The following is an 18,125-nucleotide window of genomic DNA, read 5'->3' as shown; positions in this document are numbered from 1 at the left end:
GACTAGACTATAGACTAGACTATAGACTAGACTATAGACTAGACTATAGACTAGACTATAGACTAGACTATAGACTAAACTATAGACCAGACTATAGACTAAACTATAAACCAGACTGTAGACTAGGCTAGTCTATAGACTACAAACTAGACTATAAACCATACTATAGACTATACTAGTCTATACACTAAAAATTTACTCAAAATTTAAAATAATTTTTTTTAACTTGTAATATTTAATATAATAAAACTTATAAAATAACCAACAAAATTTAATTGTTTACTTACCAAACTCACAGGTAGAAATGTTAACAATAAAAAAATATAATCTAAAATTTAATATTAAATATAAAACCTGAAAATAAACAAAAGAAAAAAAACATTTAATTAATTAATAAATTAAAACAATTGTAATTATAATATAAAATATTTGCATATGTGTATAAAATGAAATGAATAATTAAATTTAAATTATAAAATTAACAAACTTTCGCTAACGAAGAAAAAATGCTTTAAATTTCACACAAAAAATCAGCCTTGAAATATGCTAAAATAAACAAAATTTTAAAAACACATTCATACGTATGTACAGCATGTTACGTTGACTTTTTAAATAACAATCAAGATCAAATGTTAAGAATGCAAAAATTGCATTAATTATTAATTTTTTGTCTTTGGCTTTTAATGACAGAATTGAATAAAATAGAGACAGAATGAAAGAAATTTAAAAGCTATATTATGTCAGGAAACAAACACTTTATTAGAAATAAATATTAATTGCTGTACTTTTCTTTAATTGGGTTCAAGTTCAATTTTATAACAAATTAAAAAAATAATTGTTAAGTTATAAAAATGTAATTAGTAATTTAAAACAGTCTTTAAAGGAAAATTTTACAATTCTCAAATTATAAATTGAACTTGTAATATAATTTATAAAAACGCGGCTATTTTTTGTTATAAAATATCTTTATAAAATGTCATGCAATTGTTAATGCATAATTTTGTTAATATTTTTTTTTCATGGCTTGTGGCAAATTGATAAAAATTTTAGAATATTAATATTTCTGTTTGAACATGCTGATGCTGGGTTTACACCTGTGCTTATTTACATTTTTTATTCAATTCATTGAATATTAAATTCTTTTTTTTCTTTTTTTTAAACAAATAGTTTAGGTAACATCATACAGTAAAACATTGATAAAGTGAACCACATTTTGATAGTAAGTAATAAAACATTCTAGTCTATAATCGGGTCTATAGTCTAGTCAATACAAGTCTTTAGTCTACTCTATAGTCTAGTCTTTTGTCTAGTCTATTTTATGTCTAGTCTAAATTCTAGTTTTTTGTCCAGACTATAGTCCATTCTATAGTCTATTACATATAGTCTATTCTATAGTCTAGTCGAGGATGAAAAACTATAGTCTGGTCTCAACTATAGTTAATAGTCTAGTTTCTAGTCTAGTATATAGACTAGTCTATAGTCTTGTCTATAGTCTAGGTTTAGTCTAGTCTATAGTCTTTTCTATGGTCTATAATCTGGTCTAAACTGAAGTCTATAGCCTAGTTTATAATATGGTCTATAGTCTAGTATATTGTGTAGTATATAGTCTACTCTATAGTCTAGTTTATAGTTCAGCGTATAGTCTAGTCTAGAGACTACTATATAGTCTAGTCTATGATCTTGTCAATGGTCTAGTCTGTAGTCTTGTTTATAGTCTAATCTACAATCTAGTCAATGGTCTAGTTTATAGTCTAGTATTGCTATAGTTTATTGTATAGTCTAGTCAAAGATGAAAAACTAAGGAGTGAGATCGAAAAATTCTTAACATACATATATGTTTATAAAAAAGAAACCACTAAACTTACAGCTTTATTTTTTTTTTTTATTTGATTCAAATTATTATTACAATTTACAAAAAAAAAAAATATTTTTATAGTTTTAATCACTAGTGATGAAATTTTGAACCCTTTTCGGAAACCCCTCCATTAACGTTTTTATAGTGCTTTCTGTCACTTTGCTCAAACATGTAGTTCATCTCTGTTTAAAATCTACCACACTTTTGGACACCTTTTTTGTACTCTTCAATTCTCTTTTAACAAGAGCCCAATATCTCTCCACTGGCCTTAGCTCCGGGCAGTTTGGAGGATTTGCCTCTCTTGGTACAAATACCACATTATTGTTCTTGTACCACTCAAGGGCTTGTTTACCATAGTGACAGAATGCCAAGTCAGGCCAAAAATAAGTGGACACATTATGAAGTCTTATGAATGGAAGCAGCCCTTTGTATTTATAGAGCCCTTTGTAACAAATGATTGGCTTCTTTTGCCGCAACTGCATATTGCTTGCCATACCAAGAACTTTCTGGGAAATTTTGTCTGCTTTTGGGTCCTAAACTTTTCTTCAACATTCCCTCGAGCATCAGCAACATAAAACTTTTGACCTGGAAGTTGCGAAAAATTTGCCAGAACATACGTTTCGTCATCCATTATGGAGCAAGAATATTTTTTTATAAAACTTGACTTCAATTTCCGTGCTCTGTTTTTGGCCTCTAAATTTTTAGCAGCGTTCCTGTCAGGAACTTTTTGAGCCTTGTATGTTTTTAAACCTGCATTAGCTTTAACTTTTCGTACCAAATAGTCCGAGCACTGAGCTAACCGAGCTGCTTTCCTACCGGATGTGTTGGGAGCTCTATTGAAAATGCGTTCTATTTTTTTGGCTTTAGAAACATCATGTGGTCCATTCCTTCTACCTGAACCAGGTTTTCTATCAACTGACAAGTTCTCCCGGTACTGTTTAATAACATTGGAAACAGTTTGACGGCAGACCTTTGTATGCTTGGCCAACTTTTTGTAAGACCAAGTTGGGTTTAGTTGAAAATATTTAATAATTTATGTACGCACTTTTTTCTGGTCACTCATTTTAATCAGATTAACAAAAAAATTAATATAATTGACATTACACATAATAACTGACATGTTTTTCAAAGGTAACTTGATCAAAAAAAAAAAAAAAAAATCAAATAATACTTTGGTTGAAAAATGTAATGAAAAACGTGTGTTAAGAATTTTTCGATCTCACTCCTTATAGTCTAAAACCAGACTCTAGTTTATAGTCTAGTCTATAGTCAAGTATATAGTCTAGTCTGTAGTCTAGTATATAGTCTTGTATATAGTCTTTAGTTTAGTCTATAGTCTAGTATATAGTCTAGTCTATATACTAGTCTATAGTCTAGACTATAGTTCAATCAGTCAGTAAATTAATATAAAAATATAATTTTATTTGAATTTTCCATTTGCGATAATTTTTTTAATTTGTTTCATTTTTGAACTCACTTACAAGTAAGGAGTTAGATAAGTACTTATAACGATCACCTGTCAATAGGTTGTTAAGTAAGTAGTTTTTTGCGTATTTTAAATTCATTTTAGCCAGATATAATTTTAAAAAGTGATCTTTTTTTCTCAGCTGCAAACAAAAAAAATGTTACCTTGTTGAGACACGCAAACTTCATGTTTACATTTTCAAAACAATAAATTTTGTTTTATTTTATATAAAATCGAGTAAAAGTAAACAAATAATTGTAATAACTGTATTATACGTTTTAAATAATATTTATTTAATAAAGAGTTTTAAACAAAATTGATAAATGATTGTAAACGATAATGATGTTAAATTGAAAAAAATAAATCAATAAAATGTTGACATAATTGACAACTCTGTTTAGATAATTTACATATGAATTTCCTAAATTTTACACCTACACTATAGGAAGCTTTTGAAATTAAAATATTATTAAAAATACTTCCCCTTTTATATTGAAACAAATTCAAAAACTGTTAAAATAAATCATATTGATGACACTCCCACCTTTCAATTGATCAAGTTTAAAATTTTTAAAATTTGTCTAGTGAAACTCAGACAAAACAAAAATTTGTTTTTGTTTTGTATTTTCCTCATTTCAGCAATTGGGCAGTTTTTTCACATAATTTCCAATGGAAATTTAATAAATAAACGTGTTTCCTGAGCCACTGAGTTGTGAGAATTTAATTGATAAATTATGGTTGTAAGTTTTTTTAATCACGTTTTTTGTTGTTTTAAATTCTTACATGACAGCACCACAACAGTAACAACAAATAATTTAGAAAATTTATAATTAACCAACTTTTTATAAAGTAATTTTGCTAGAAAAAATATTCCAATAAACAATTATATATTTAAATATTTGTATAGCGGTAAATAATTTGTATTAAAAATGCTATAAACGTTTTTTTTATGGAAGATCATAAAAACTGTTATTTTTTAAAAACTTAACAGTTACTTTTGATAATATTTTTAATACAATTTGTAAAAGCTTTTTTTTAAAGTAGATACAAATTTTATTATAAAAAATTACCTTTAACTTTTAGTGTGTTAAATAAAAATTAATTACTGTAATTAATCAAACTTTGATAATTGTTAGATATCATCTTATATCGATAACTTAAAAGAATATTGCATAAAATTTCAATGCATGTTGTATTTTAATAAGTTTTTTTAAAAAATCTTATTATATTTAAACAAAAAACCTGTAATTAGTTTATATTTAAAAAAAAAGTGGAAAATTATCTCACTTTTAACGTGTTACATTGTTTTAACATGATACAAGTCATGGATGATTTCTTGCACACTTTCAAGCACTATTGTAAATGAACATTGTTTTGGTTAAAAACTATTGTGAATGAACAATCTTAAAAAATGTTTTAAAATATATGCACAAATATTCTCTGAATCATAAATATGCATAAGAATATTTTTTATTATATTAGTTTAATTTATTTAAAAAAATGGAAAAAATCACAATTTAGCTAACTAAAGTTATACGTTTTAAAAATTTCCCAATTGTAAAATTGTCGGTATTTAAACTGATTATAAATTTATTATACATATGGTCATTATTGGTCACTTGACTTGCGATAAGTCATATGTTTTAATCTAGTTCTTGAAAGCTGTCTGTTTTCTATCTAATCTTTTCATAATATATTTTAAGGTTTTTATGGCATTTTAAAGATATTGCTTTCGTAAAACCACCTGTTTCAAAACTTTTAATCTAAATTTTTTTATTTATAAACCAGTTAAAAAATCATGACCTAACATTATAAAATGGATTATCCTAGATTAAGAAATTAAAAATTTACTGAATGTTAAACTAATTCTTTAAAAAATCAGAAGAGTCAGAAAGGAACTAATAAGTCCAGAGCCATTGTTTTGAAGCAGAGGGTGATAGTTTTTTAAAGATGATTAAGGGATAAGTTTGTAGAACAGTCTAGCGTCTGGCCTATAGCTAAGTCAATAGTTTTGACTTTAAACTATTCTATAGTCTGCGTGTATTGACTTTAGCCAAGTCTACAGTCTGGACTATAGCCAAGTCTACAATTCCGAAATTTATACAAACCTACAGTCTAGTCTATAGACTGAACTGGACCATAGTCTAGTCTATAGTATTGTTTGTAGTATAGTCTATAGTATAGTCTATAGTCTAGCCTAGTCTAGTCTATAGTCTAAAGTCTAAAGTCTAGTCTAGTCTATAGTCTAGTCTATAGTCTAGTCTATAGTCTAGCCTATAGTCTAGTCTATAGTCTAGTCTATTGTCTAGTCTATATTCTAGTCAATAGTCTAGTCTTTATTCTAGTCTAGAGTCTAGGATATATTCAAGTCTATAATCTAGTTTATAGTCTAGTCTATAGTCTAGTCTATAGTTTAGTCTATAGTCTAGTCTATAGTCTAGTCTATAGTCTAGTCTATAGTCTAGTCTATAGTCTAGTCTATAGTCTAGTCTATAGTCTAGTCTATAGTCTAGTCTATAATCTAGTCTAGTCTATAGTCTAGTATATAGCCTAGTCGATAGTCTGGTCTAAAGTCTATTCTATTGTCTAGTCTACTTTATAGTCTATTTCAAGTCTAGTATATAGCCTAGTATACAGTCTATTCTATAGTCTTGTCTTTAGTCTCATATAGTCTGGTCTATAGTTTAGTCTATAGTTAAGTCTATATTTTAGTATATAGTTTGGTCTATAGTTTAGTCTATAGTCTAGTCTGTAGTATAGTCTATAGTCTAGTCTTTAGTCTAGTCTATTGTCTATTCTACAGTCTTTTTATAGCCTAGTCTATAGTCTAGTCTATATCGTAGGTTATACTTTGGTCTACAGTCTAGTATATAGTTTAGTCTATTTTCTAATCTATTGTCTAGTCCTTATTCTCGTCCTTAGTTTAGGTTATTGTACATGCTACTGTCTAGTAATGAGACTAGTTTATATTACAGTCTATAGTTAGGACCATAGCCAAATCTATAATCCAATCTTTTTTCTGGTCTTTAGTCTAGTCATGAGTTTAGTCCTCAGTCTAGTGTGTAAAATAATATAGTCCAGTCTATTGTTTAATTTATAGTCCAGTAAACAGTAGTTTAGTCTATAGTCTAGCCCCCTGTCCAATAGTTCTGATAGCTTTATTGTTATTGAAACTTTTTAAAATAAATTGGAAATTTTGAAAATTTTTTATAAATATTTCACTCGATTTATTTTTCACAAAGTAGTTATAATTTAAAAATAAGTTAATTTTTATTATCTTTTATAAATTTCTCAACACAACAAACTCTATGAATTTAAAAAGGGAGTAAAAAAATAACGTATTATTGTGGCTAATGAAGTGCAAACTTAATTGAGTGTAAACTTCTAAATTTAGATTAATTGATTAATTTTCAAATGTTTTTTTCCCAACATAAAAAAAAATGTAATAAAACACACTATTTTTAGAAATTAAAAAAAAATATAACAATTATAAAATGCACTAATTATTTTGGAAACATAATAAAGCTTTTTAACTATTTCAATGTATATTTACGAAATTTGAATGTAAATTGTTAAAAAGAAAAAAAAAAACTTAACAAAAAAAGAAACACACACGCACCTGTTGTTAGTTACGAACACAAATATACAATAATCCAAAATCACAGTAATAAATTTATTTTATTTAATTTTATTTTTTGGCTTTAACAGCAACAAACCCTCCTGTTTTCAGCCAACAACCGGTGAATATTCACTATTAAATTGATTTGATTAAAATTTATTATTAATACAGAAAATACACACAGCAAAAGATGAACGACAACAACAATAGCAACAACAAAAACGAACAACACATACACCAAAGTCAAACAGAGTTGCAAAACTGATTTGAGACTTATTTTTGTATACGAATTTGATTATGATTTTAGTATTTCAGTATTTGGTAGTAGTATTGTATTGAATAAAATTATTATCTAATCTTTAGTTAACACTATGTGTGTGTGTGTATGAGTGTGTAAGGGTTTTTTTGTTGTTTGTTTTTTAAGGTATTTTATTTTACAAAAGACGTTTGTTTCAGCAAAAATAAATCAACAATTTATAAACAATTCACTGTATTTTAATATAAACGAACACTTTTATAACGAATTTTAGTACGGTCTTTCAACAAACACATGCACAATGGGTTAGAAAAGAAAATATTTATAATATTTATAAAGAATTTATGATTATGATAAGTGACGCATACTTTAATATCAATTAACTTCTTTTTCCCTTCTACGGTTAAGGGGCTAAAATTGTTCTGCCGATTTGTCCACAATTATTTTGATAAGAAACAAAATGAATGCGATCGTATGAGAACGAAAACTGTCAGACGAATGAACGACTCTGCTGTTTGGTCTTAAGTACACATAATTTAAATGTGAATCATTTTTTATTTGTTTTTTTTTTTTTTTTTGCAATGATCCAATAATAAAAAAAAAACGATAAAAAACTAGCACTTGATAAGGTGTTTTTGGTTTCACTTATTTAACAAAAAAAAAAATCTAATCACAAATTACTTTTAATTATTCCGATTTGTCTTTAAAACACTTCCCGATAAACCATTGACTAATTGGTTATAATTTATTAAAACCTTGTTATCTCCTGCTCTTTTTCGTACTGTTAGTCACCACTTATCTGGCAGATTTAAAAAAATATTTTTAAAACCATGCAGTTAAAAAAAAATTAAATTATTTTTTTTTCCTGAAAATAAGGTATGATAACGCTCGCCGTTGTTTTAACGTTTTAACCCGTAAAATAGCCCGTGAGTTTTTTTAATAATTTAGTAATAATAAATATCGAAAAAAATCGTAATCGTAATTTATGTTTTGCTGTCCACAACCGTATACGTAAAAGTTTAAAATGCAACTAACTACTAAAGTTTTAATACAAAAAAGTTAAACTCAAATCACAGTCACTCATTCGACGCTTTACAACTACAACAACAATAGTAATAGCAACAACAATACAACAACATTATATTATGGTAAATAACTTTCTTTGCTTATGTTTGCTTTTTCTTCACACACCACAAAAACAACAATCAATCGAAAAAGCATATACATGTGTATATATCTCATAATATGTATTTTACTACAGTGGTGAGCAAAAAAGAGGAGTTTTTTTTTAAATTTTAACAAAATTTTCAATATCGACAACAAATTATTATAAATATTTGTTAAATTTTACAACTTTTTTGAAGTAACATTTTTAAAAGAAAATTCTTTAAACCTTTGACGACCAAACCTTTTTGGTTTTGTCAATTTAAGTTTTTGTTTGATTGTCGATATCTATGGCCTCATAATAGTAACGACATTGAAATTCTTCTCCTAGATAACTTCTAAGTCTTATGTATTGTTTCGAAAATAATGTTGTCAAAATCGGTTGACAGATTCGCCCTAATATTCACTGAAACAGATATATGTATATATAACAATTTGATGGCAAGTATATTTGTCTATGGTCGTTAAAGGGTTAACAGATAACTCTCTTAAAAAAACTGCTAACAGATAATTTGCTTTAAAAGAAAATGAAAAAATTTTATAAAAGAAAATGTTTTCGAAAAAATTTTATTAAAGAAAATTTTACCAAAAAATTCATTGTAAATTTTTTAAAATAAAGAAAATTTATTAAAAATGTTTTAAAAAAATTTCATTATAAATTTTTAAAATAAAGAAAATTTAATAAAAAAAAAAATTTAATAAAAGTTTTATAAAAAAGTGAATTTTTAAAATAGAGTTTTATTGAAAACTTTCTATGAAAGAAATTTCATTTAAAATTTTCGAAGAAATAGAAAATTAAAAATATTCTATAAAAGAAAATTTTATCAAAAACTTTTTAAAAAACGGAAAATTCATTAAAATTTTAAAGAAAGATAATTAAATTAAAAAATATATCCATATTTCTATATAAGAATACTAGTTATATCCAGTGTGCTTTGCTACCGTAAATGCAAGATAAATAAGACAAGTAAGAAGGGCGAGGCCGACCGTATAATACCCTAAACCTGTATACGAATAAAATTTGATTTCATAAGAGAAATATATTTAAGCCATTTATTGTTTAATAAAACTGTGGATATTTAAATTAAATTTGAAGGGGAATTTTTATAGGGGCTAGAGACAAATAAGGCCCTATACACCCTATAAAGTGGTGTAGGGTATAAAAACATTCACTTCAATGTTTTCCAAACGTTAATTAAAATTTTAATATTGCATATGAAAAATGTGAATAATATTATATTTAATTCATTAAGGAGGTACAAAGACCCCCATCGAAATTCCGCCTTTTTTCTCAAAATTTTCACATCAAAGTTTTTCATGTAAAATTTAAAAAATTAAATTTTGTAAATTTTCTAGCTGTAAGAGTTTTCCAGATAAACGAATTTTTCTATTTAAATCATATGGGGGTTTCAAACACCCCCTCCCCCTAATGAAAGTTCCGCTTTTTTCGTAAAATAATACCCCATTGGTAGTCCGCCAATTTATTAAACAAAATGTATTTCATTAAAAGTTTTATGTAAAAGAAAATTTTATTAAAAAAGTTTTCTTTAAAAAGAAATTTGTTAAAAATAAAGTTGTTAAGTGTTTAACATTTGCCCTTTACTGTAAAATATCTTGTATTTGCGTTTTTTTTTTTGTTTAAGCAAAAACTGATGTAATAATTTTTATTTCATCTTCTGTTTTTTTCTGCGCTCTTTGATGTCGAGTTTTTTGTGTTTTTTTTTTTTGTCCTCACATCTTTTGTAATATCTTCTATAATCGGGTAAGTTAGAAAGACAATAAAACAGATATTGAGTTAGTCAAAGGCGGATAAAACATTATTAACGGTTTCTTGTTTTCAAAAAACGAAATAAAATCTGTGGCTCCATCAACAGAAATGGTCCAACCAAACAACCGTCATCATCAACAACATCAAAACCACCAGGCGAGCATACATTTTTATTAACTGTGCAACCATGAAGAAACCACTTTCGCTTTCATTTAGTTCAGTTTTGCCGATTTTTTTTCTCAACATTTTCTGTCTGAAACTTTTTTTCTTGTCTTTTGTTTTCAAGTCTTTCTTGCTTCTTCTTCTTCTTATATTTAATGTACGCACACATTAATAATTTAAGCTCTGGTTCAACATTTTATACAATTCTCTGTTACCAAAAGTCCAAAAGTCAATTTGTCTGATATATTTATAAAAATGTCTGTCTGTATGTGTTATTTACCCATTTAAGTTTACTCGAACATTCCAAAAGACAGAAGAAAATAAGCCAAAAGTAAACCAAGTTAATAAAATTCATAATAATTATTACCATCAACAGCTTTGTACTACTCTACAACTGCCAGCCAACAGCCATGATCATCACCACTGACCAACTTAAATGGTTTTAATAAAAATATGAGAGATGATCATGATGATGACGATAATATACATTTGATAAAGACGTTTCATATTTCTTAAATTTTAACAAACAACGTGCTTTTTTGGGGGGAAAATGTTGTTGTAAGGTAGTTTTTATAGTTTTTGCAAAAACAAAGTAATTTATTCTGTACTTAATGTAACACTGTAGTAAAATTGGAGTACTTTGTAAAGGGTACTAACATAGAGGGTGTAAACAATTGTTGAATTTAATGCTGTCAAAGTGACAGCTGTCAGTTTTTTTATCAACAAACTTCATAACATTTGTTGTAATTGTTAAATAAAAGTAACAATATCAAACAAATTTGTAACCGTTATTTTTTTTTAAATTATCACATTAGTAATGTTTTAATAATTGCAATTATCACCTCTTTTTCCACAACCTAGTTGATATTTTTTTTTATTTTGGGATTTACCAGCGTGTATTACTTTTAAGTAAATTTGTGTTTTTCCCACCAAATTGAAGTTCAATATAAACGTTTTATAATTTTTTTTTTATTTCTTATTTTTGTTTTGGGTCTCTTTCTTTTTAGGAGTTTGTTGAGAAAAAATTCAGGTTTTATGTTGATTGTAATAAAAACAAGAAGAAGAGATATTGATAAAAAAACTATTACTACATTTTCCTTGTACATTAAAAATTTCGTAATAATGGATGTTGGGTATAATTTCGAATAAGAGGAAAAAACAGGAACAGGTAATTTTGTAACAGATCTGACAAAATCTTTGGATTGAAAATTACAGTTTAGTTCCAAGCATGAGATCAATTAGGTTTAGATGAGTGATGGTCAAAAAGAGAACGATATGAGAATACATACAACTAATCAAAAATGGCTCTGTTGGTGTGACTAACCAACCAGCAGTTTGGAGGGAAAGTCCTGAACTAGCAATTTAAAGTACCACTTGGGGTTACACATAGGCACCGACTGCCCAGTGCTTGTCCTTTTAGAAAAGCAATCGTCACTTCATAGATTACAGAGAGGCAGAGCTTGTCCAAAATAGTAAATAAATGATATTAAACATTTTTGTTTAGATTGTTTTCTAGAGTCTATTTTATACACTAACTAATTTCTTATTAGACATATGCTATAGACAATTAACAACAAATTCTATTAAAAAAGATAAAAATAATCTATGTTATTGATAACGACAACTCATTACGAAATAATGTATGAAATAACTGCGTATGAGCTTTTAAAAGTTCGTAAGCTACTTACATATATAAACAGAGAACTTAATATAAACTATATCTCACTAGTTCCAGTCATTGAGCATAGTTCTGTTCTAGAACTGATTTTTTTTTTGCAGGAGAAAATACTATAATCGAATTAGATCGTTTCTTTTGTTTTCGTTTTGAACTTTATTCGTTTTGTTTATATTTTTTAGAAAACCTTCGGTAAATAAGAAAATATTTCCTACGAATTTTCAGATCTTAATCGATTGGTTCTTGAAAGACAACATTCATTTACTATATACAAAGTAATGAAGAAAAAATATTAAAAATTAATCTAGAAGTTGACTTAAAACATTACATTCACATGCCGGAAATCATATTCAATTATAAAAAGAATACTTCCTTTGCATATTAAAGTTCTTTATGCAGTTCTCAAAAAGCCCTTTACATTTTGAGATACGCAACAAAGTCGTTTTAAATTAAACAACAATCTAAATCAGAATTTCCTTAAACGGCAAATTATTTTTTATAATCAGACATTAAATTCCTTAAAAAATCTTTCTGAAAAGTATATGAAAACCAAAAAAAAACTCTGCAGATTAAAAAGTCATTAAAACTTGTTAACATTAATGTATGTTCCAGAATTTCATGGAAGCTGAGCTGCAACTATATAAACACAAATTTCAAGGTTTTTGTGTTATCCATTTTTATTATTACTGCAAAAGTTTGTTATTTGTTTCGACTTTTTTTCTGTTAAATAAAACGTACGACCTTCAAAACATCATTGACCCCTGTGACGACAACTGCTGCAGCACACGATAACCAAAAGTTATGGGATAAGGTAAAAAGACGTAAACACCGAGATGACGTTGATGATTTTACAATAACAATTCTTTTTTTTTTTTTGTTATTTATGTTATTGTTTTGTTGTTTTTGTTTTCTTAATTGTTTTTTTTTAATGATTTTAAATATTTTAACGTAATATTAGGTTTTAGTAATCCTGTGATTTCTTAAATAAAAAACAAAACAAAAAGTTAATTGTTAAACCATAAAAAACGACAAGATGTCATATTATTTACATTTGCTATAAAAAATGTAAACAGGTCAAAAAACACACACACACACTTTGTTGATAAAACTTAATTACCAAGATCTCATTTTATAAAAAAAATATATTGTAAAAAGAAGGCAGAAGAAAATACATTAAAGAAAACATAAACTGATGACAGCCCAACAAACATACATACTCCCCCCCCCCTTTCAATAGCTATCATTCAAATATCAGCATCATCAACATCAGTTAACTTACTACTACTATACTAGTTAATTGAATGAATGAAAGATTTTTTTTGGCATTTAATAAAAAATAAATATTTCATGGTCAAAATGTGGTCATCAAAAATATGGAATGAAAAAGAAAACGAATGAAGAAAAAACTTCGAGATGTTTATTACAGCATCAAAAATATTGTTGACAAAATAGGTTTGTATGTAGATTTATTTTAAACAAGCGAAACAGAAAACTAAATAAAATAAAATAAAATAAAATAAAATACCATAATAATAACACTACTAATAAAATTTGGGATGGTTAGTTACACCAGTTCCAAAAGATGTTTTAATCTTTTTAACGCAATTTTTATTTACGCAATTAGTGCTTAAGCTCAATCAGCCATATTGTTTACATTTTCTCTTCTTTTCGTTTATAAATGATATTCATAACTGTATAATAGCATTGGCATGTAATATTACCATACAATTTTAATTGCTGTAAAACTGTAATATGGCAACTTTAAGTTAAATTTTTAATGTTATATAAGAAAAAAAAATTAATTGTCATATTTTAAGATTTTAAAACTAAAAAAAAACAATAAATTATTTTAAATTTTTATTTAATTTACTATTGTTTTACTTGTTATATAAAATTGTATAAATATTAAGCATTTATTTTAAATTAATTAATATTTATATGTTTTTTTTGGTATTTAAATTAGTATCCCAGCAAAAACTTGGTAATGATTTGCAATTGTAATCACTTAGCAATTAACATACTTTTTAATGACTACTTTATATCATTCTAATTACATAGAAGTAATGTCTTATTAATAATGCGTTTATAAATACTTTTTAATTTATTAGTCAGCTTTTGCATGACGATAATTGCGGTATGTACTTGCCTCCATCACCAAGTTTAAATAATGATTTAAAATACTAGTGTGTAAGTAAATTTTAACATTTTAACCCCTTACCCGCTAATGAAAGTTTTTGCTGGGATTAATTTTAAATGGATTATGTCGAAATATTTATTGCCTAAATAAAATTTTAAAAAATGAAAGAAAAATGTTAAAATAATTTTTTAAGTGAAGAGTTGAAGTGTGTTTCTATGTTTCTGAGTTTTTTCCTGAAGTTTCGATAAAAATGCAGTGGAAATATTACTTTTAAGAATTAATCATATTCATGTTATTTTCCCGAACAACTTTACATCTTTGACTTTCTCTAACATCGTCCGCAACTCTTTAGTTCAAAATGAATTCGAACATAATTCTGTAATAAAGCTATAAATAATCGCATAGAATCGTTTAGATGCCAATTTTCTCTAATTCAAACAATGATTCTGTAGTTAACATATAAATAAACACATATAATCTTTCAAATATCACCTTTTCCGGATTATAAATAACATCGCATTATTCTTTACACTAATACTCTATACGGCCAATTTTCTGTCGACATACTTATTTCTTCCGGGTAACATTAAAAAACTAGGTAATGGCTTGTACTTACATAACTACTTACTTTACAATGACTACTGTTTACCTTCTGCATTGCCTTATTTTAAAATTTGTCGCATTTTATCGAATCGCGCGCGACTCAGCAGTGGTGTAAGACAGAGAACTAATGAACAAGAGCCCCCCGGGTTTGTATTCTTTGTGAGCATTTTTTCAAACAAAACAACTTTTTAACACCTTGTTTGTAAGTACTTATTTAAGTGGTGTTTTTTTTAATGGAGCGTGGTAAGTAATTCCATATTATGAGTTATAAGGCTAATGAATAAGTAGTGACTTTTCAATGAAAGTTTTTGCTGGAAAGTTATTAGTATATGAATAAAAACCAAGGATGGAAAATATTGCCTTTAAAATACCTTTTCATCACTACTACCGTTACCGCTAAAATACCAATACTGAATCCTTTTGTGCTAGGTTAATGGTTTTTCATTTGTCTTGTGTGACATAGGTCAAAACAATGTTCAACAACACCTTTTCAACTGCAGGAAAAATATAGTTCAGCTGTATACTGAAGTCTTACGACATAGCCGACAAATGGTTTTTCGATCGACCAGAGCGAAGAAGAAGAGAAGTAGAGAACAATCTCTTATGTTATTTTTAAAAACAATTGAGAGCTAAAATGCAAATATTCGACGCATTATTACAACAAAAAGTATAGAAATACTGAAACCCCAAATTAAGGAATAAACACACTTTCTGGTTAAGCCACTGGGTCATTGGCATAACAGCAAAAAAAAAAACTATTGCTAATAAGAAACGGTGTCTTTGTCAGGCCCTACCCTACTCTACACACTACTCAACTTTAAAAATGATCAGTAAACCTTAACATCAGATATTTACGAAAGACTTTATGTTGTTGTATGTATGTCTGTACGACAAAGTCAACGACTAATTCAAATACACATATCAAGTATAAATAACTAACTAAAATATAATGTAATGAAACGTGCAAAATTTTGTGGAGTACTTAAAAAATTAACACTTTTTTTTGAAAAAAAAAAATCATTATTTTATTTTAATTTTTTCGTAAATAAACCATTGATATGATACATACTATGTGAGAAGGTTATTTAGTTGTACTACAATTGTATAAGTTTCAAATTAGAAATATATTTTGTATGTAAATATAGAAATAGATTTGAAAAAAACAAAAATGAAACCTACGCTTTATTATTATGTTGACTTCATAATATTTGAAATTTTGTTTAGAGTAACTAGTATTTCAAATTTTCGTTTCTCTAAAACGCCACTTACTACCTTTTACGAAAAACACCTGATATTATATCAGCGAAATATTCCTCAAAAAAATGTTTAAGTAAATACTATTAACAAAAATTTATGAATATGAATTTAAATACTGGATTGAAAAAAAAACAACAACAATAAAATTATAATAAATAATATGACCTTGTATAATGATGAGGGAAAAAGTTGGGTAATTTTTCTATTAGAAATCTGAAGAAATTTTTTTATAGCTGTTTAAATTATAAATTGATTTAATGAGAATTTATATAACTAATTAAGTATGGGCCTAGAAAACTACAGCCCTATCTCGAAAAAATTGCCCTAATAAGGAAGTTGTCAACGACTTTTCAGCATCAATTAATCTTAACTAAAATCAGAAGAAATAATTTTGTTACAATTTCCGAAATTTTTTTTAATATTTATTTAAAACGCAATTTGTTAATTACTTGTTATTTTATAACAAATCATTATTATTATTATTTTTTTTAATTTTATGTAGAATATTGTTTTTGTATATAACATAATTTAAAGTGACAGATTTGACATAATGACTTAAAATTTATTTCAATATTGTTTTATTTGAAGTGTCAACGTAAAATTTACTTCGTATTTACGTTAATGTTGTTGTTTTAAAGCGGTCAATAAAATACTTTAATCAATTATTTAATTATTGTAATTTGGCTATTTTCTAAATGGCTCATTTCAGTTAATTAAGATTTTTAAAAAATTAATGTTTCAAAAGTAATTTAATAGCAATGAAACTGAATCAATTGTGTTTATTATTGTTGTCGTAAATTGAAAACGTTATGTTTCAGGGTCGGTAATTAGGGATTTTTTTCTTTATTGCTAAAAAGTCAATATTTTTTTGAATCTGTAGCAATAGCTTTGTAACTTGGGAAAGGAAACAACATTAAGGCAACAACATTTAAGAGAAACGTCTCTTGTTATAAATATAAGCAGAATTGGAGAAAAACAGCGAGTTACATATTTGAGATCAAGTGTGATAACAGGCCTAAGTATTTCAGATTTTACGAAATTGTAAAACAGCTTAAGGCTGTTCAAAATTTTGATCATAACTCCTTTATTTTTAACAAAAAACTTTTATGGACTCATATAGCTTTGTGGTTATAGTATTCAATTCTGTAAGAGGTTCGATTTCTATCTGAGACACTGTTAAGGAATCGTACAATGGGATCAATAGTGGTCAAGGTCAAATAATTACTCGAAAGTATGCTCGATAAAAACATTGTACCGAATTACCTATTTAACCTAAGTACTTAGGGTTAACCATAGTCACCGACTGTCCAGGTGACTAGCTTTTTTAACATGTGCTTGTCCTACGATTAAGTCAATCGTAACCTCATAGAATCCGAAGAAACAGACAAAAATATTAAATTTTTTCAAATTCTCGCATACAAAGGGAACACAAAGAATACACTCGTGACCAGAGACAAATTAAATCAAAACAGGTGGTTAGACGTTTGTGGAATCACTGTCATTTTCGGATACATTGACTCTTTGTGTTTGTCGCCTAAACGCTAGGGTTCTATAAATCTACTTTCGAATAATCGAGTAATCGATTTTTTGTCGAAAAAAGTCGAAGTCGACTATTTTGTTTCAAAAAAAAAAAAAAAAAGAACTGAGATCAAGATTTTCAATCCAAATAAACTTGAAAAATACATTATTTTCAATAAAAGTGTCATATAATCGAATAGTGAGTAACTTGAAAAACAGTTTTCCATTACACGTAATGTAAAAAGATAGAAAATTGTACCAAATATATTGAAATTAATCAAAAATAATCAACATTAATCCTTAAAAATAATCAAATTAATTATTTGATTAAAAATTATTTGATCAAAAAGTCATAAAAAGTCGAAAACTCGAAAATAGTAGTCGAAAAGTCGAAAAATTGACTTTGCATAAAATGCAAAAAGTCGACTTTTAACTAAATGCAAAAAGTCGACTTTTCGTTTCAACTATAGAACCCAATGCAATTGGTAATGAAACCATCACACACTGAGAGAAAATACAGATGGAAAATTTGACAGTCGTTGGCACTCGTCATTGTTTCTCTTTTTTGTTATACGATAAGTCTTTACGTTCGTGAAGTGTGATCGTGTGAAGGGCCTCTAAATATCTTACTTACACATCTATTAAA

At 26.8% G+C, this 18,125-nt stretch overlaps 1 protein-coding gene across 1 annotated transcript in view; it reads right to left on the bottom strand.

Moving 5' to 3' along the window:
- Window positions 1-8,228, bottom strand: part of LOC111676445 (elongation of very long chain fatty acids protein) — a 31,179-nt gene extending 22,951 nt beyond the window's left edge. Inside the window, 2 exon segments of the mRNA XM_046948618.1 lie at window positions 288-354; window positions 6,940-8,228. The gene's annotated coding sequence lies outside the window, so the exon portion shown is untranslated.
- Window positions 8,229-18,125: the final 9,897 nt, after the last annotated feature.

The sequence above is a fragment of the Lucilia cuprina genome, chromosome 4 (assembly GCF_022045245.1).
Source record: "Lucilia cuprina isolate Lc7/37 chromosome 4, ASM2204524v1, whole genome shotgun sequence".
Taxonomy (NCBI): Eukaryota; Metazoa; Arthropoda; class Insecta; order Diptera; family Calliphoridae; genus Lucilia; species Lucilia cuprina.
This window is presented reverse-complemented; position numbering and strand designations above follow the sequence as displayed.